Source organism: Oncorhynchus mykiss, unplaced genomic scaffold (assembly GCF_013265735.2).
Source record: "Oncorhynchus mykiss isolate Arlee unplaced genomic scaffold, USDA_OmykA_1.1 un_scaffold_476, whole genome shotgun sequence".
Taxonomy (NCBI): domain Eukaryota; kingdom Metazoa; phylum Chordata; class Actinopteri; order Salmoniformes; family Salmonidae; genus Oncorhynchus; species Oncorhynchus mykiss.
In genome coordinates, this window is record NW_023493923.1 from 55,655 (window position 1) to 70,285 (window position 14,631).

General features: G+C 45.7%; 44 non-coding genes and 2 pseudogenes across 44 annotated transcripts; all 46 read right to left on the reverse strand.

Annotated features, from left to right (window-relative positions):
- Positions 1 to 43: 43 nt before the first annotated feature.
- Positions 44 to 162, reverse strand: LOC118957839. Its single transcript, XR_005046942.1, has one exon. It is a non-coding gene; the product is annotated as a 5S ribosomal RNA (ribosomal RNA).
- Positions 163 to 339: 177 nt separating this feature from the next.
- On the reverse strand, positions 340 to 448 carry LOC118957976 (annotated as a pseudogene).
- Positions 449 to 625: 177 nt separating this feature from the next.
- LOC118957840 lies at positions 626 to 744 on the reverse strand. The gene has a single exon (XR_005046943.1). It is a non-coding gene; the product is annotated as a 5S ribosomal RNA (ribosomal RNA).
- Positions 745 to 1,004: 260 nt separating this feature from the next.
- LOC118957842 lies at positions 1,005 to 1,123 on the reverse strand. Its single transcript, XR_005046945.1, has one exon. It is a non-coding gene; the product is annotated as a 5S ribosomal RNA (ribosomal RNA).
- A 177-nt stretch (positions 1,124 to 1,300) lies between these two features.
- Positions 1,301 to 1,419, reverse strand: LOC118957843. Its single transcript, XR_005046946.1, has one exon. It is a non-coding gene; the product is annotated as a 5S ribosomal RNA (ribosomal RNA).
- A 177-nt stretch (positions 1,420 to 1,596) lies between these two features.
- Positions 1,597 to 1,715, reverse strand: LOC118957844. The gene has a single exon (XR_005046947.1). It is a non-coding gene; the product is annotated as a 5S ribosomal RNA (ribosomal RNA).
- Positions 1,716 to 1,975: 260 nt separating this feature from the next.
- Positions 1,976 to 2,094, reverse strand: LOC118957845. Its single transcript, XR_005046948.1, has one exon. It is a non-coding gene; the product is annotated as a 5S ribosomal RNA (ribosomal RNA).
- A 177-nt stretch (positions 2,095 to 2,271) lies between these two features.
- On the reverse strand, positions 2,272 to 2,390 carry LOC118957846. Its single transcript, XR_005046949.1, has one exon. It is a non-coding gene; the product is annotated as a 5S ribosomal RNA (ribosomal RNA).
- Positions 2,391 to 2,567: 177 nt separating this feature from the next.
- LOC118957848 lies at positions 2,568 to 2,686 on the reverse strand. The gene has a single exon (XR_005046951.1). It is a non-coding gene; the product is annotated as a 5S ribosomal RNA (ribosomal RNA).
- Positions 2,687 to 2,863: 177 nt separating this feature from the next.
- Positions 2,864 to 2,982, reverse strand: LOC118957849. Its single transcript, XR_005046952.1, has one exon. It is a non-coding gene; the product is annotated as a 5S ribosomal RNA (ribosomal RNA).
- Positions 2,983 to 3,243: 261 nt separating this feature from the next.
- On the reverse strand, positions 3,244 to 3,362 carry LOC118957850. The gene has a single exon (XR_005046953.1). It is a non-coding gene; the product is annotated as a 5S ribosomal RNA (ribosomal RNA).
- A 178-nt stretch (positions 3,363 to 3,540) lies between these two features.
- Positions 3,541 to 3,659, reverse strand: LOC118957851. The gene has a single exon (XR_005046954.1). It is a non-coding gene; the product is annotated as a 5S ribosomal RNA (ribosomal RNA).
- A 260-nt stretch (positions 3,660 to 3,919) lies between these two features.
- LOC118957852 lies at positions 3,920 to 4,038 on the reverse strand. The gene has a single exon (XR_005046955.1). It is a non-coding gene; the product is annotated as a 5S ribosomal RNA (ribosomal RNA).
- Positions 4,039 to 4,215: 177 nt separating this feature from the next.
- On the reverse strand, positions 4,216 to 4,329 carry LOC118957970 (annotated as a pseudogene).
- A 177-nt stretch (positions 4,330 to 4,506) lies between these two features.
- LOC118957854 lies at positions 4,507 to 4,625 on the reverse strand. Its single transcript, XR_005046957.1, has one exon. It is a non-coding gene; the product is annotated as a 5S ribosomal RNA (ribosomal RNA).
- Positions 4,626 to 4,885: 260 nt separating this feature from the next.
- Positions 4,886 to 5,004, reverse strand: LOC118957855. Its single transcript, XR_005046958.1, has one exon. It is a non-coding gene; the product is annotated as a 5S ribosomal RNA (ribosomal RNA).
- A 177-nt stretch (positions 5,005 to 5,181) lies between these two features.
- LOC118957856 lies at positions 5,182 to 5,300 on the reverse strand. Its single transcript, XR_005046959.1, has one exon. It is a non-coding gene; the product is annotated as a 5S ribosomal RNA (ribosomal RNA).
- A 177-nt stretch (positions 5,301 to 5,477) lies between these two features.
- On the reverse strand, positions 5,478 to 5,596 carry LOC118957857. Its single transcript, XR_005046960.1, has one exon. It is a non-coding gene; the product is annotated as a 5S ribosomal RNA (ribosomal RNA).
- A 260-nt stretch (positions 5,597 to 5,856) lies between these two features.
- LOC118957858 lies at positions 5,857 to 5,975 on the reverse strand. The gene has a single exon (XR_005046961.1). It is a non-coding gene; the product is annotated as a 5S ribosomal RNA (ribosomal RNA).
- A 177-nt stretch (positions 5,976 to 6,152) lies between these two features.
- Positions 6,153 to 6,271, reverse strand: LOC118957859. Its single transcript, XR_005046962.1, has one exon. It is a non-coding gene; the product is annotated as a 5S ribosomal RNA (ribosomal RNA).
- A 177-nt stretch (positions 6,272 to 6,448) lies between these two features.
- On the reverse strand, positions 6,449 to 6,567 carry LOC118957860. Its single transcript, XR_005046963.1, has one exon. It is a non-coding gene; the product is annotated as a 5S ribosomal RNA (ribosomal RNA).
- A 260-nt stretch (positions 6,568 to 6,827) lies between these two features.
- Positions 6,828 to 6,946, reverse strand: LOC118957861. Its single transcript, XR_005046964.1, has one exon. It is a non-coding gene; the product is annotated as a 5S ribosomal RNA (ribosomal RNA).
- Positions 6,947 to 7,123: 177 nt separating this feature from the next.
- Positions 7,124 to 7,242, reverse strand: LOC118957862. Its single transcript, XR_005046965.1, has one exon. It is a non-coding gene; the product is annotated as a 5S ribosomal RNA (ribosomal RNA).
- A 177-nt stretch (positions 7,243 to 7,419) lies between these two features.
- On the reverse strand, positions 7,420 to 7,538 carry LOC118957863. The gene has a single exon (XR_005046966.1). It is a non-coding gene; the product is annotated as a 5S ribosomal RNA (ribosomal RNA).
- A 177-nt stretch (positions 7,539 to 7,715) lies between these two features.
- On the reverse strand, positions 7,716 to 7,834 carry LOC118957865. The gene has a single exon (XR_005046968.1). It is a non-coding gene; the product is annotated as a 5S ribosomal RNA (ribosomal RNA).
- Positions 7,835 to 8,092: 258 nt separating this feature from the next.
- Positions 8,093 to 8,211, reverse strand: LOC118957866. The gene has a single exon (XR_005046969.1). It is a non-coding gene; the product is annotated as a 5S ribosomal RNA (ribosomal RNA).
- Positions 8,212 to 8,388: 177 nt separating this feature from the next.
- On the reverse strand, positions 8,389 to 8,507 carry LOC118957867. Its single transcript, XR_005046970.1, has one exon. It is a non-coding gene; the product is annotated as a 5S ribosomal RNA (ribosomal RNA).
- Positions 8,508 to 8,684: 177 nt separating this feature from the next.
- LOC118957868 lies at positions 8,685 to 8,803 on the reverse strand. The gene has a single exon (XR_005046971.1). It is a non-coding gene; the product is annotated as a 5S ribosomal RNA (ribosomal RNA).
- A 177-nt stretch (positions 8,804 to 8,980) lies between these two features.
- LOC118957869 lies at positions 8,981 to 9,099 on the reverse strand. The gene has a single exon (XR_005046972.1). It is a non-coding gene; the product is annotated as a 5S ribosomal RNA (ribosomal RNA).
- A 260-nt stretch (positions 9,100 to 9,359) lies between these two features.
- Positions 9,360 to 9,478, reverse strand: LOC118957870. The gene has a single exon (XR_005046973.1). It is a non-coding gene; the product is annotated as a 5S ribosomal RNA (ribosomal RNA).
- A 177-nt stretch (positions 9,479 to 9,655) lies between these two features.
- Positions 9,656 to 9,774, reverse strand: LOC118957871. Its single transcript, XR_005046974.1, has one exon. It is a non-coding gene; the product is annotated as a 5S ribosomal RNA (ribosomal RNA).
- Positions 9,775 to 9,951: 177 nt separating this feature from the next.
- LOC118957872 lies at positions 9,952 to 10,070 on the reverse strand. Its single transcript, XR_005046975.1, has one exon. It is a non-coding gene; the product is annotated as a 5S ribosomal RNA (ribosomal RNA).
- Positions 10,071 to 10,247: 177 nt separating this feature from the next.
- On the reverse strand, positions 10,248 to 10,365 carry LOC118957942. Its single transcript, XR_005047045.1, has one exon. It is a non-coding gene; the product is annotated as a 5S ribosomal RNA (ribosomal RNA).
- Positions 10,366 to 10,622: 257 nt separating this feature from the next.
- LOC118957873 lies at positions 10,623 to 10,741 on the reverse strand. Its single transcript, XR_005046976.1, has one exon. It is a non-coding gene; the product is annotated as a 5S ribosomal RNA (ribosomal RNA).
- Positions 10,742 to 10,919: 178 nt separating this feature from the next.
- Positions 10,920 to 11,038, reverse strand: LOC118957874. Its single transcript, XR_005046977.1, has one exon. It is a non-coding gene; the product is annotated as a 5S ribosomal RNA (ribosomal RNA).
- A 177-nt stretch (positions 11,039 to 11,215) lies between these two features.
- LOC118957876 lies at positions 11,216 to 11,334 on the reverse strand. Its single transcript, XR_005046979.1, has one exon. It is a non-coding gene; the product is annotated as a 5S ribosomal RNA (ribosomal RNA).
- A 177-nt stretch (positions 11,335 to 11,511) lies between these two features.
- LOC118957877 lies at positions 11,512 to 11,630 on the reverse strand. Its single transcript, XR_005046980.1, has one exon. It is a non-coding gene; the product is annotated as a 5S ribosomal RNA (ribosomal RNA).
- A 260-nt stretch (positions 11,631 to 11,890) lies between these two features.
- Positions 11,891 to 12,009, reverse strand: LOC118957878. Its single transcript, XR_005046981.1, has one exon. It is a non-coding gene; the product is annotated as a 5S ribosomal RNA (ribosomal RNA).
- A 178-nt stretch (positions 12,010 to 12,187) lies between these two features.
- On the reverse strand, positions 12,188 to 12,306 carry LOC118957879. Its single transcript, XR_005046982.1, has one exon. It is a non-coding gene; the product is annotated as a 5S ribosomal RNA (ribosomal RNA).
- Positions 12,307 to 12,484: 178 nt separating this feature from the next.
- Positions 12,485 to 12,604, reverse strand: LOC118957946. The gene has a single exon (XR_005047049.1). It is a non-coding gene; the product is annotated as a 5S ribosomal RNA (ribosomal RNA).
- A 175-nt stretch (positions 12,605 to 12,779) lies between these two features.
- Positions 12,780 to 12,898, reverse strand: LOC118957880. Its single transcript, XR_005046983.1, has one exon. It is a non-coding gene; the product is annotated as a 5S ribosomal RNA (ribosomal RNA).
- Positions 12,899 to 13,154: 256 nt separating this feature from the next.
- LOC118957881 lies at positions 13,155 to 13,273 on the reverse strand. Its single transcript, XR_005046984.1, has one exon. It is a non-coding gene; the product is annotated as a 5S ribosomal RNA (ribosomal RNA).
- A 177-nt stretch (positions 13,274 to 13,450) lies between these two features.
- LOC118957882 lies at positions 13,451 to 13,569 on the reverse strand. The gene has a single exon (XR_005046985.1). It is a non-coding gene; the product is annotated as a 5S ribosomal RNA (ribosomal RNA).
- Positions 13,570 to 13,746: 177 nt separating this feature from the next.
- On the reverse strand, positions 13,747 to 13,865 carry LOC118957883. Its single transcript, XR_005046986.1, has one exon. It is a non-coding gene; the product is annotated as a 5S ribosomal RNA (ribosomal RNA).
- A 261-nt stretch (positions 13,866 to 14,126) lies between these two features.
- LOC118957884 lies at positions 14,127 to 14,245 on the reverse strand. Its single transcript, XR_005046987.1, has one exon. It is a non-coding gene; the product is annotated as a 5S ribosomal RNA (ribosomal RNA).
- A 177-nt stretch (positions 14,246 to 14,422) lies between these two features.
- On the reverse strand, positions 14,423 to 14,541 carry LOC118957885. Its single transcript, XR_005046988.1, has one exon. It is a non-coding gene; the product is annotated as a 5S ribosomal RNA (ribosomal RNA).
- Between the last annotated feature and the right edge of the window lie 90 nt (positions 14,542 to 14,631).

Below are 14,631 nucleotides of genomic sequence, written 5' to 3' on the forward strand. Positions count from 1 at the left end.
AAAAACGGACAAAGAGTTGAAATTCCACAAGGCAGTGACAAAAAGCTTACAGCACCTGGTATTCCCAGGCGGTCTCCCATCCAAGTACTAACCAGGCCCGACCCTGCTTAGCTTCCGAGATCGGACGAGATCAGGCGTACTCAGGCCGGTGTGGCCGTAAGCGAAAGGCAATCTCAAAAAGTGGATGAAATTGCATATACTGTAGCCATAATTTGTAGCACAGATTGTTGGATGAAATACAAACTAACCTTGCTTACTTATTTCAAAGCGAGGGCACATATTTCAGCCTTGTGGGAAAAAACGGACAAAGAGTTGAAATTCCACAAGGCAGTGACAAAAAGCTTACAGCACCTGGTATTCCCAGGCGGTCTCCCATCCAAGTACTAACCAGGCCCGACCCTGCTTAGCTTCCGAGATCAGGCGTACTCAGGCCGGTGTGGCCGTAAGCGAAAGGCAATCTCAAAAAGTGGATGAAATTGCATATACTGTAGCCATAATTTGTAGCACAGATTGTTGGATGAAATACAAACTAACCTTGCTTACTTATTTCAAAGCGAGGGCACATATTTCAGCCTTGTGGGAAAAAACGGACAAAGAGTTGAAATTCCACAAGGCAGTGACAAAAAGCTTACAGCACCTGGTATTCCCAGGCGGTCTCCCATCCAAGTACTAACCAGGCCCGACCCTGCTTAGCTTCCGAGATCGGACGAGATCAGGCGTACTCAGGCCGGTGTGGCCGTAAGCGAGAAACTATCTCTTGGTGCACTATGTAAAGTCAAAGTGAGCCTGATTAACAGCTGTTGCATTTCCACCATTTAGATAAGCATCTTTGTGTCACTCAAAAAGTGGAAGAAATTGCATATACTGTAGCCATAATTTGTAGCACAGATTGTTGGATGAAATACAAACTAACCTTGCTTACTTATTTCAAAGCGAGGGCACATATTTCAGCCTTGTGGGAAAAAACGGACAAAGAGTTGAAATTCCACAAGGCAGTGACAAAAAGCTTACAGCACCTGGTATTCCCAGGCGGTCTCCCATCCAAGTACTAACCAGGCCCGACCCTGCTTAGCTTCCGAGATCGGACGAGATCAGGCGTACTCAGGCCGGTGTGGCCGTAAGCGAAAGGCAATCTCAAAAAGTGGATGAAATTGCATATACTGTAGCCATAATTTGTAGCACAGATTGTTGGATGAAATACAAACTAACCTTGCTTACTTATTTCAAAGCGAGGGCACATATTTCAGCCTTGTGGGAAAAAACGGACAAAGAGTTGAAATTCCACAAGGCAGTGACAAAAAGCTTACAGCACCTGGTATTCCCAGGCGGTCTCCCATCCAAGTACTAACCAGGCCCGACCCTGCTTAGCTTCCGAGATCGGACGAGATCAGGCGTACTCAGGCCGGTGTGGCCGTAAGCGAAAGGCAATCTCAAAAAGTGGATGAAATTGCATATACTGTAGCCATAATTTGTAGCACAGATTGTTGGATGAAATACAAACTAACCTTGCTTACTTATTTCAAAGCGAGGGCACATATTTCAGCCTTGTGGGAAAAAACGGACAAAGAGTTGAAATTCCACAAGGCAGTGACAAAAAGCTTACAGCACCTGGTATTCCCAGGCGGTCTCCCATCCAAGTACTAACCAGGCCCGACCCTGCTTAGCTTCCGAGATCGGACGAGATCAGGCGTACTCAGGCCGGTGTGGCCGTAAGCGAGAAACTATCTCTTGGTGCACTATGTAAAGTCAAAGTGAGCCTGATTAACAGCTGTTGCATTTCCACCATTTAGATAAGCATCTTTGTGTCACTCAAAAAGTGGAAGAAATTGCATATACTGTAGCCATAATTTGTAGCACAGATTGTTGGATGAAATACAAACTAACCTTGCTTACTTATTTCAAAGCGAGGGCACATATTTCAGCCTTGTGGGAAAAAACGGACAAAGAGTTGAAATTCCACAAGGCAGTGACAAAAAGCTTACAGCACCTGGTATTCCCAGGCGGTCTCCCATCCAAGTACTAACCAGGCCCGACCCTGCTTAGCTTCCGAGATCGGACGAGATCAGGCGTACTCAGGCCGGTGTGGCCGTAAGCGAAAGGCAATCTCAAAAAGTGGATGAAATTGCATATACTGTAGCCATAATTTGTAGCACAGATTGTTGGATGAAATACAAACTAACCTTGCTTACTTATTTCAAAGCGAGGGCACATATTTCAGCCTTGTGGGAAAAAACGGACAAAGAGTTGAAATTCCACAAGGCAGTGACAAAAAGCTTACAGCACCTGGTATTCCCAGGCGGTCTCCCATCCAAGTACTAACCAGGCCCGACCCTGCTTAGCTTCCGAGATCGGACGAGATCAGGCGTACTCAGGCCGGTGTGGCCGTAAGCGAAAGGCAATCTCAAAAAGTGGATGAAATTGCATATACTGTAGCCATAATTTGTAGCACAGATTGTTGGATGAAATACAAACTAACCTTGCTTACTTATTTCAAAGCGAGGGCACATATTTCAGCCTTGTGGGAAAAAACGGACAAAGAGTTGAAATTCCACAAGGCAGTGACAAAAAGCTTACAGCACCTGGTATTCCCAGGCGGTCTCCCATCCAAGTACTAACCAGGCCCGACCCTGCTTAGCTTCCGAGATCGGACGAGATCAGGCGTACTCAGGCCGGTGTGGCCGTAAGCGAAAGGCAATCTCAAAAAGTGGATGAAATTGCATATACTGTAGCCATAATTTGTAGCACAGATTGTTGGATGAAATACAAACTAACCTTGCTTACTTATTTCAAAGCGAGGGCACATATTTCAGCCTTGTGGGAAAAAACGGACAAAGAGTTGAAATTCCACAAGGCAGTGACAAAAAGCTTACAGCACCTGGTATTCCCAGGCGGTCTCCCATCCAAGTACTAACCAGGCCCGACCCTGCTTAGCTTCCGAGATCGGACGAGATCAGGCGTACTCAGGCCGGTGTGGCCGTAAGCGAGAAACTATCTCTTGGTGCACTATGTAAAGTCAAAGTGAGCCTGATTAACAGCTGTTGCATTTCCACCATTTAGATAAGCATCTTTGTGTCACTCAAAAAGTGGAAGAAATTGCATATACTGTAGCCATAATTTGTAGCACAGATTGTTGGATGAAATACAAACTAACCTTGCTTACTTATTTCAAAGCGAGGGCACATATTTCAGCCTTGTGGGAAAAAAACGGACAAAGAGTTGAAATTCCACAAGGCAGTGACAAAAAGCTTACAGCACCTGGTATTCCCAGGCGGTCTCCCATCCAAGTACTAACCAGGCCCGACCCTGCTTAGCTTCCGAGATCGGACGAGATCAGGCGTACTCAGGCCGGTGTGGCCGTAAGCGAAAGGCAATCTCAAAAAGTGGATGAAATTGCATATACTGTAGCCATAATTTGTAGCACAGATTGTTGGATGAAATACAAACTAACCTTGCTTACTTATTTCAAAGCGAGGGCACATATTTCAGCCTTGTGGGAAAAAAACGGACAAAGAGTTGAAATTCCACAAGGCAGTGACAAAAAGCTTACAGCACCTGGTATTCCCAGGCGGTCTCCCATCCAAGTACTAACCAGGCCCGACCCTGCTTAGCTTCCGAGATCGGACGAGATCAGGCGTACTCAGGCCGGTGTGGCCGTAAGCGAGAAACTATCTCTTGGTGCACTATGTAAAGTCAAAGTGAGCCTGATTAACAGCTGTTGCATTTCCACCATTTAGATAAGCATCTTTGTGTCACTCAAAAAGTGGAAGAAATTGCATATACTGTAGCCATAATTTGTAGCACAGATTGTTGGATGAAATACAAACTAACCTTGCTTACTTATTTCAAAGCGAGGGCACATATTTCAGCCTTGTGGGAAAAAACGGACAAAGAGTTGAAATTCCACAAGGCAGTGACAAAAAGCTTACAGCACCTGGTATTCCCAGGCGGTCTCCCATCCAAGTACTAACCAGGCCCGACCCTGCTTAGCTTCCGAGATCGGACGAGATCAGGCGTACTCAGGCCGGTGTGGCCGTAAGCGAAAGGCAATCTCAAAAAGTGGATGAAATTGCATATACTGTAGCCATAATTTGTAGCACAGATTGTTGGATGAAATACAAACTAACCTTGCTTACTTATTTCAAAGCGAGGGCACATATTTCAGCCTTGTGGGAAAAAACGGACAAAGAGTTGAAATTCCACAAGGCAGTGACAAAAAGCTTACAGCACCTGGTATTCCCAGGCGGTCTCCCATCCAAGTACTAACCAGGCCCGACCCTGCTTAGCTTCCGAGATCGGATCAGGCGTACTCAGGCCGGTGTGGCCGTAAGCGAAAGGCAATCTCAAAAAGTGGATGAAATTGCATATACTGTAGCCATAATTTGTAGCACAGATTGTTGGATGAAATACAAACTAACCTTGCTTACTTATTTCAAAGCGAGGGCACATATTTCAGCCTTGTGGGAAAAAACGGACAAAGAGTTGAAATTCCACAAGGCAGTGACAAAAAGCTTACAGCACCTGGTATTCCCAGGCGGTCTCCCATCCAAGTACTAACCAGGCCCGACCCTGCTTAGCTTCCGAGATCGGACGAGATCAGGCGTACTCAGGCCGGTGTGGCCGTAAGCGAGAAACTATCTCTTGGTGCACTATGTAAAGTCAAAGTGAGCCTGATTAACAGCTGTTGCATTTCCACCATTTAGATAAGCATCTTTGTGTCACTCAAAAAGTGGAAGAAATTGCATATACTGTAGCCATAATTTGTAGCACAGATTGTTGGATGAAATACAAACTAACCTTGCTTACTTATTTCAAAGCGAGGGCACATATTTCAGCCTTGTGGGAAAAAACGGACAAAGAGTTGAAATTCCACAAGGCAGTGACAAAAAGCTTACAGCACCTGGTATTCCCAGGCGGTCTCCCATCCAAGTACTAACCAGGCCCGACCCTGCTTAGCTTCCGAGATCGGACGAGATCAGGCGTACTCAGGCCGGTGTGGCCGTAAGCGAAAGGCAATCTCAAAAAGTGGATGAAATTGCATATACTGTAGCCATAATTTGTAGCACAGATTGTTGGATGAAATACAAACTAACCTTGCTTACTTATTTCAAAGCGAGGGCACATATTTCAGCCTTGTGGGAAAAAACGGACAAAGAGTTGAAATTCCACAAGGCAGTGACAAAAAGCTTACAGCACCTGGTATTCCCAGGCGGTCTCCCATCCAAGTACTAACCAGGCCCGACCCTGCTTAGCTTCCGAGATCGGACGAGATCAGGCGTACTCAGGCCGGTGTGGCCGTAAGCGAAAGGCAATCTCAAAAAGTGGATGAAATTGCATATACTGTAGCCATAATTTGTAGCACAGATTGTTGGATGAAATACAAACTAACCTTGCTTACTTATTTCAAAGCGAGGGCACATATTTCAGCCTTGTGGGAAAAAACGGACAAAGAGTTGAAATTCCACAAGGCAGTGACAAAAAGCTTACAGCACCTGGTATTCCCAGGCGGTCTCCCATCCAAGTACTAACCAGGCCCGACCCTGCTTAGCTTCCGAGATCGGACGAGATCAGGCGTACTCAGGCCGGTGTGGCCGTAAGCGAGAAACTATCTCTTGGTGCACTATGTAAAGTCAAAGTGAGCCTGATTAACAGCTGTTGCATTTCCACCATTTAGATAAGCATCTTTGTGTCACTCAAAAAGTGGAAGAAATTGCATATACTGTAGCCATAATTTGTAGCACAGATTGTTGGATGAAATACAAACTAACCTTGCTTACTTATTTCAAAGCGAGGGCACATATTTCAGCCTTGTGGGAAAAAACGGACAAAGAGTTGAAATTCCACAAGGCAGTGACAAAAAGCTTACAGCACCTGGTATTCCCAGGCGGTCTCCCATCCAAGTACTAACCAGGCCCGACCCTGCTTAGCTTCCGAGATCGGACGAGATCAGGCGTACTCAGGCCGGTGTGGCCGTAAGCGAAAGGCAATCTCAAAAAGTGGATGAAATTGCATATACTGTAGCCATAATTTGTAGCACAGATTGTTGGATGAAATACAAACTAACCTTGCTTACTTATTTCAAAGCGAGGGCACATATTTCAGCCTTGTGGGAAAAAACGGACAAAGAGTTGAAATTCCACAAGGCAGTGACAAAAAGCTTACAGCACCTGGTATTCCCAGGCGGTCTCCCATCCAAGTACTAACCAGGCCCGACCCTGCTTAGCTTCCGAGATCGGACGAGATCAGGCGTACTCAGGCCGGTGTGGCCGTAAGCGAAAGGCAATCTCAAAAAGTGGATGAAATTGCATATACTGTAGCCATAATTTGTAGCACAGATTGTTGGATGAAATACAAACTAACCTTGCTTACTTATTTCAAAGCGAGGGCACATATTTCAGCCTTGTGGGAAAAAACGGACAAAGAGTTGAAATTCCACAAGGCAGTGACAAAAAGCTTACAGCACCTGGTATTCCCAGGCGGTCTCCCATCCAAGTACTAACCAGGCCCGACCCTGCTTAGCTTCCGAGATCGGACGAGATCAGGCGTACTCAGGCCGGTGTGGCCGTAAGCGAGAAACTATCTCTTGGTGCACTATGTAAAGTCAAAGTGAGCCTGATTAACAGCTGTTGCATTTCCACCATTTAGATAAGCATCTTTGTGTCACTCAAAAAGTGGAAGAAATTGCATATACTGTAGCCATAATTTGTAGCACAGATTGTTGGATGAAATACAAACTAACCTTGCTTACTTATTTCAAAGCGAGGGCACATATTTCAGCCTTGTGGGAAAAAACGGACAAAGAGTTGAAATTCCACAAGGCAGTGACAAAAAGCTTACAGCACCTGGTATTCCCAGGCGGTCTCCCATCCAAGTACTAACCAGGCCCGACCCTGCTTAGCTTCCGAGATCGGACGAGATCAGGCGTACTCAGGCCGGTGTGGCCGTAAGCGAAAGGCAATCTCAAAAAGTGGATGAAATTGCATATACTGTAGCCATAATTTGTAGCACAGATTGTTGGATGAAATACAAACTAACCTTGCTTACTTATTTCAAAGCGAGGGCACATATTTCAGCCTTGTGGGAAAAAACGGACAAAGAGTTGAAATTCCACAAGGCAGTGACAAAAAGCTTACAGCACCTGGTATTCCCAGGCGGTCTCCCATCCAAGTACTAACCAGGCCCGACCCTGCTTAGCTTCCGAGATCGGACGAGATCAGGCGTACTCAGGCCGGTGTGGCCGTAAGCGAAAGGCAATCTCAAAAAGTGGATGAAATTGCATATACTGTAGCCATAATTTGTAGCACAGATTGTTGGATGAAATACAAACTAACCTTGCTTACTTATTTCAAAGCGAGGGCACATATTTCAGCCTTGTGGGAAAAAACGGACAAAGAGTTGAAATTCCACAAGGCAGTGACAAAAAGCTTACAGCACCTGGTATTCCCAGGCGGTCTCCCATCCAAGTACTAACCAGGCCCGACCCTGCTTAGCTTCCGAGATCGGACGAGATCAGGCGTACTCAGGCCGGTGTGGCCGTAAGCGAAAGGCAATCTCAAAAAGTGGATGAAATTGCATATACTGTAGCCATAATTTGTAGCACAGATTGTTGGATGAAATACAAACTAACCTTGCTTACTTATTTCAAAGCGAGGGCACATATTTCAGCCTTGTGGGAAAAAACGGACAAAGAGTTGAAATTCCACAAGGCAGTGACAAAAAGCTTACAGCACCTGGTATTCCCAGGCGGTCTCCCATCCAAGTACTAACCAGGCCCGACCCTGCTTAGCTTCCGAGATCGGACGAGATCAGGCGTACTCAGGCCGGTGTGGCCGTAAGCGAGAAACTATCTCTTGGTGCACATGTAAAGTCAAAGTGAGCCTGATTAACAGCTGTTGCATTTCCACCATTTAGATAAGCATCTTGTGTCACTCAAAAAGTGGAAGAAATTGCATATACTGTAGCCATAATTTGTAGCACAGATTGTTGGATGAAATACAAACTAACCTTGCTTACTTATTTCAAAGCGAGGGCACATATTTCAGCCTTGTGGGAAAAAACGGACAAAGAGTTGAAATTCCACAAGGCAGTGACAAAAAGCTTACAGCACCTGGTATTCCCAGGCGGTCTCCCATCCAAGTACTAACCAGGCCCGACCCTGCTTAGCTTCCGAGATCGGACGAGATCAGGCGTACTCAGGCCGGTGTGGCCGTAAGCGAAAGGCAATCTCAAAAAGTGGATGAAATTGCATATACTGTAGCCATAATTTGTAGCACAGATTGTTGGATGAAATACAAACTAACCTTGCTTACTTATTTCAAAGCGAGGGCACATATTTCAGCCTTGTGGGAAAAAACGGACAAAGAGTTGAAATTCCACAAGGCAGTGACAAAAAGCTTACAGCACCTGGTATTCCCAGGCGGTCTCCCATCCAAGTACTAACCAGGCCCGACCCTGCTTAGCTTCCGAGATCGGACGAGATCAGGCGTACTCAGGCCGGTGTGGCCGTAAGCGAAAGGCAATCTCAAAAAGTGGATGAAATTGCATATACTGTAGCCATAATTTGTAGCACAGATTGTTGGATGAAATACAAACTAACCTTGCTTACTTATTTCAAAGCGAGGGCACATATTTCAGCCTTGTGGGAAAAAACGGACAAAGAGTTGAAATTCCACAAGGCAGTGACAAAAAGCTTACAGCACCTGGTATTCCCAGGCGGTCTCCCATCCAAGTACTAACCAGGCCCGACCCTGCTTAGCTTCCGAGATCGGACGAGATCAGGCGTACTCAGGCCGGTGTGGCCGTAAGCGAAAGGCAATCTCAAAAAGTGGATGAAATTGCATATACTGTAGCCATAATTTGTAGCACAGATTGTTGGATGAAATACAAACTAACCTTGCTTACTTATTTCAAAGCGAGGGCACATATTTCAGCCTTGTGGGAAAAAACGGACAAAGAGTTGAAATTCCACAAGGCAGTGACAAAAAGCTTACAGCACCTGGTATTCCCAGGCGGTCTCCCATCCAAGTACTAACCAGGCCCGACCCTGCTTAGCTTCCGAGATCGGACGAGATCAGGCGTACTCAGGCCGGTGTGGCCGTAAGCGAGAAACTATCTCTTGGTGCACTATGTAAAGTCAAAGTGAGCCTGATTAACAGCTGTTGCATTTCCACCATTTAGATAAGCATCTTTGTGTCACTCAAAAAGTGGAAGAAATTGCATATACTGTAGCCATAATTTGTAGCACAGATTGTTGGATGAAATACAAACTAACCTTGCTTACTTATTTCAAAGCGAGGGCACATATTTCAGCCTTGTGGGAAAAAACGGACAAAGAGTTGAAATTCCACAAGGCAGTGACAAAAAGCTTACAGCACCTGGTATTCCCAGGCGGTCTCCCATCCAAGTACTAACCAGGCCCGACCCTGCTTAGCTTCCGAGATCGGACGAGATCAGGCGTACTCAGGCCGGTGTGGCCGTAAGCGAAAGGCAATCTCAAAAAGTGGATGAAATTGCATATACTGTAGCCATAATTTGTAGCACAGATTGTTGGATGAAATACAAACTAACCTTGCTTACTTATTTCAAAGCGAGGGCACATATTTCAGCCTTGTGGGAAAAAACGGACAAAGAGTTGAAATTCCACAAGGCAGTGACAAAAAGCTTACAGCACCTGGTATTCCCAGGCGGTCTCCCATCCAAGTACTAACCAGGCCCGACCCTGCTTAGCTTCCGAGATCGGACGAGATCAGGCGTACTCAGGCCGGTGTGGCCGTAAGCGAAAGGCAATCTCAAAAAGTGGATGAAATTGCATATACTGTAGCCATAATTTGTAGCACAGATTGTTGGATGAAATACAAACTAACCTTGCTTACTTATTTCAAAGCGAGGGCACATATTTCAGCCTTGTGGGAAAAAACGGACAAAGAGTTGAAATTCCACAAGGCAGTGACAAAAAGCTTACAGCACCTGGTATTCCCAGGCGGTCTCCCATCCAAGTACTAACCAGGCCCGACCCTGCTTAGCTTCCGAGATCGGACGAGATCAGGCGTACTCAGGCCGGTGTGGCCGTAAGCGAAAGGCAATCTCAAAAAGTGGATGAAATTGCATATACTGTAGCCATAATTTGTAGCACAGATTGTTGGATGAAATACAAACTAACCTTGCTTACTTATTTCAAAGCGAGGGCACATATTTCAGCCTTGTGGGAAAAAACGGACAAAGAGTTGAAATTCCACAAGGCAGTGACAAAAAGCTTACAGCACCTGGTATTCCCAGGCGGTCTCCCATCCAAGTACTAACCAGGCCCGACCCTGCTTAGCTTCCGAGATCGGACGAGATCAGGCGTACTCAGGCGGTGTGGCCGTAAGCGAGAAACTCTCTTGGTGCACCATGTAAAGTCAAAGTGAGCCGATTAACAGCTGTTGCATTTCCACCATTTAGATAAGCATCTTTGTGTCACTCAAAAAGTGGAAGAAATTGCATATACTGTAGCCATAATTTGTAGCACAGATTGTTGGATGAAATACAAACTAACCTTGCTTACTTATTTCAAAGCGAGGGCACATATTTCAGCCTTGTGGGAAAAAACGGACAAAGAGTTGAAATTCCACAAGGCAGTGACAAAAAGCTTACAGCACCTGGTATTCCCAGGCGGTCTCCCATCCAAGTACTAACCAGGCCCGACCCTGCTTAGCTTCCGAGATCGGACGAGATCAGGCGTACTCAGGCCGGTGTGGCCGTAAGCGAAAGGCAATCTCAAAAAGTGGATGAAATTGCATATACTGTAGCCATAATTTGTAGCACAGATTGTTGGATGAAATACAAACTAACCTTGCTTACTTATTTCAAAGCGAGGGCACATATTTCAGCCTTGTGGGAAAAAAACGGACAAAGAGTTGAAATTCCACAAGGCAGTGACAAAAAGCTTACAGCACCTGGTATTCCCAGGCGGTCTCCCATCCAAGTACTAACCAGGCCCGACCCTGCTTAGCTTCCGAGATCGGACGAGATCAGGCGTACTCAGGCCGGTGTGGCCGTAAGCGAAAGGCAATCTCAAAAAGTGGATGAAATTGCATATACTGTAGCCATAATTTGTAGCACAGATTGTTGGATGAAATACAAACTAACCTTGCTTACTTATTTCAAAGCGAGGGCACATATTTCAGCCTTGTGGGAAAAAACGGACAAAGAGTTGAAATTCCACAAGGCAGTGACAAAAAGCTTACAGCACCTGGTATTCCCAGGCGGTCTCCCATCCAAGTACTAACCAGGCCCGACCCTGCTTAGCTTCCGAGATCGGACGAGATCAGGCGTACTCAGGCCGGTGTGGCCGTAAGCGAAAGGCAATCTCAAAAAGTGGATGAAATTGCATATACTGTAGCCATAATTTGTAGCACAGATTGTTGGATGAAATACAAACTAACCTTGCTTACTTATTTCAAAGCGAGGGCACATATTTCAGCCTTGTGGGAAAAAACGGACAAAGAGTTGAAATTCCACAAGGCAGTGACAAAAAGCTTACAGCACCTGGTATTCCCAGGCGGTCTCCCATCCAAGTACTAACCAGGCCCGACCCTGCTTAGCTTCCGAGATCGGACGAGATCAGGCGTACTCAGGCCGGTGTGGCCGTAAGCGAGAAACTATCTCTTGGTGCACCATGTAAAGTCAAAGTGAGCCTGATTAACAGCTGTTGCATTTCCACCATTTAGATAAGCATCTTTGTGTCACTCAAAAAGTGGAAGAAATTGCATATACTGTAGCCATAATTTGTAGCACAGATTGTTGGATGAAATACAAACTAACCTTGCTTACTTATTTCAAAGCGAGGGCACATATTTCAGCCTTGTGGGAAAAAACGGACAAAGAGTTGAAATTCCACAAGGCAGTGACAAAAAGCTTACAGCACCTGGTATTCCCAGGCGGTCTCCCATCCAAGTACTAACCAGGCCCGACCCTGCTTAGCTTCCGAGATCGGACGAGATCAGGCGTACTCAGGCCGGTGTGGCCGTAAGCGAAAGGCAATCTCAAAAAGTGGATGAAATTGCATATACTGTAGCCATAATTTGTAGCACAGATTGTTGGATGAAATACAAACTAACCTTGCTTACTTATTTCAAAGCGAGGGCACATATTTCAGCCTTGTGGGAAAAAAACGGACAAAGAGTTGAAATTCCACAAGGCAGTGACAAAAAGCTTACAGCACCTGGTATTCCCAGGCGGTCTCCCATCCAAGTACTAACCAGGCCCGACCCTGCTTAGCTTCCGAGATCGGACGAGATCAGGCGTACTCAGGCCGGTGTGGCCGTAAGCGAAAGGCAATCTCAAAAAGTGGATGAAATTGCATATACTGTAGCCATAATTTGTAGCACAGATTGTTGGATGAAATACAAACTAACCTTGCTTACTTATTTCAAAGCGAGGGCACATATTTCAGCCTTGTGGGAAAAAAACGGACAAAGAGTTGAAATTCCACAAGGCAGTGACAAAAAGCTTACAGCACCTGGTATTCCCAGGCGGTCTCCCATCCAAGTACTAAACCAGGCCCGACCCTGCTTAGCTTCCGAGATCGGACGAGATCAGGCGTACTCAGGCCGGTGTGGCCGTAAGCGAAAGGCAATCTCAAAAAGTGGATGAAATTGCATATACTGTAGCCATAATTTGTAGCACAGATTGTTGGATGAAATACAAACTAACCTTGCTTACTTTTCAAAGCGAGGGCACATATTTCAGCCTTGTGGGAAAAAACGGACAAAGAGTTGAAATTCCACAAGGCAGTGACAAAAAGCTTACAGCACCTGGTATTCCCAGGCGGTCTCCCATCCAAGTACTAACCAGGCCCGACCCTGCTTAGCTTCCGAGATCGGACGAGATCAGGCGTACTCAGGCCGGTGTGGCCGTAAGCGAGAAACTATCTTTGGGCACATGTAAAGTCAAAGTGAGCCTGATTAACAGCTGTTGCATTTCCACCATTTAGATAAGCATCTTGTGTCACTCAAAAAGTGGAAGAAATTGCATATACTGTAGCCATAATTTGTAGCACAGATTGTTGGATGAAATACAAACTAACCTTGCTTACTTATTTCAAAGCGAGGGCACATATTTCAGCCTTGTGGGAAAAAACGGACAAAGAGTTGAAATTCCACAAGGCAGTGACAAAAAGCTTACAGCACCTGGTATTCCCAGGCGGTCTCCCATCCAAGTACTAACCAGGCCCGACCCTGCTTAGCTTCCGAGATCGGACGAGATCAGGCGTACTCAGGCCGGTGTGGCCGTAAGCGAAAGGCAATCTCAAAAAGTGGATGAAATTGCATATACTGTAGCCATAATTTGTAGCACAGATTGTTGGATGAAATACAAACTAACCTTGCTTACTTATTTCAAAGCGAGGGCACATATTTCAGCCTTGTGGGAAAAAACGGACAAAGAGTTGAAATTCCACAAGGCAGTGACAAAAAGCTTACAGCACCTGGTATTCCCAGGCGGTCTCCCATCCAAGTACTAACCAGGCCCGACCCTGCTTAGCTTCCGAGATCGGACGAGATCAGGCGTACTCAGGCCGGTGTGGCCGTAAGCGAAAGGCAATCTCAAAAAGTGGATGAAATTGCATATACTGTAGCCATAATTTGTAGCACAGATTGTTGGATGAAATACAAACTAACCTTGCTTACTTATTTCAAAGCGAGGGCACATATTTCAGCCTTGTGGGAAAAAACGGACAAAGAGTTGAAATTCCACAAGGCAGTGACAAAAAGCTTACAGCACCTGGTATTCCCAGGCGGTCTCCCATCCAAGTACTAACCAGGCCCGACCCTGCTTAGCTTCCGAGATCGGACGAGATCAGGCGTACTCAGGCCGGTGTGGCCGTAAGCGAGAAACTATCTCTTGGTGCACTATGTAAAGTCAAAGTGAGCCTGATTAACAGCTGTTGCATTTCCACCATTTAGATAAGCATCTTTGTGTCACTCAAAAAGTGGAAGAAATTGCATATACTGTAGCCATAATTTGTAGCACAGATTGTTGGATGAAATACAAACTAACCTTGCTTACTTATTTCAAAGCGAGGGCACATATTTCAGCCTTGTGGGAAAAAAACGGACAAAGAGTTGAAATTCCACAAGGCAGTGACAAAAAGCTTACAGCACCTGGTATTCCCAGGCGGTCTCCCATCCAAGTACTAACCAGGCCCGACCCTGCTTAGCTTCCGAGATCGGACGAGATCAGGCGTACTCAGGCCGGTGTGGCCGTAAGCGAAAGGCAATCTCAAAAAGTGGATGAAATTGCATATACTGTAGCCATAATTTGTAGCACAGATTGTTGGATGAAATACAAACTAACCTTGCTTACTTATTTCAAAGCGAGGGCACATATTTCAGCCTTGTGGGAAAAAACGGACAAAGAGTTGAAATTCCACAAGGCAGTGACAAAAAGCTTACAGCACCTGGTATTCCCAGGCGGTCTCCCATCCAAGTACTAACCAGGCCCGACCCTGCTTAGCTTCCGAGATCGGACGAGATCAGGCGTACTCAGGCCGGTGTGGCCGTAAGCGAAAGGCAATCTCAAAAAGTGGATGAAATTGCATATACTGTAGCCATAATTTGTAGCACAGATTGTTGGATGAAATACAAACTAACCTTG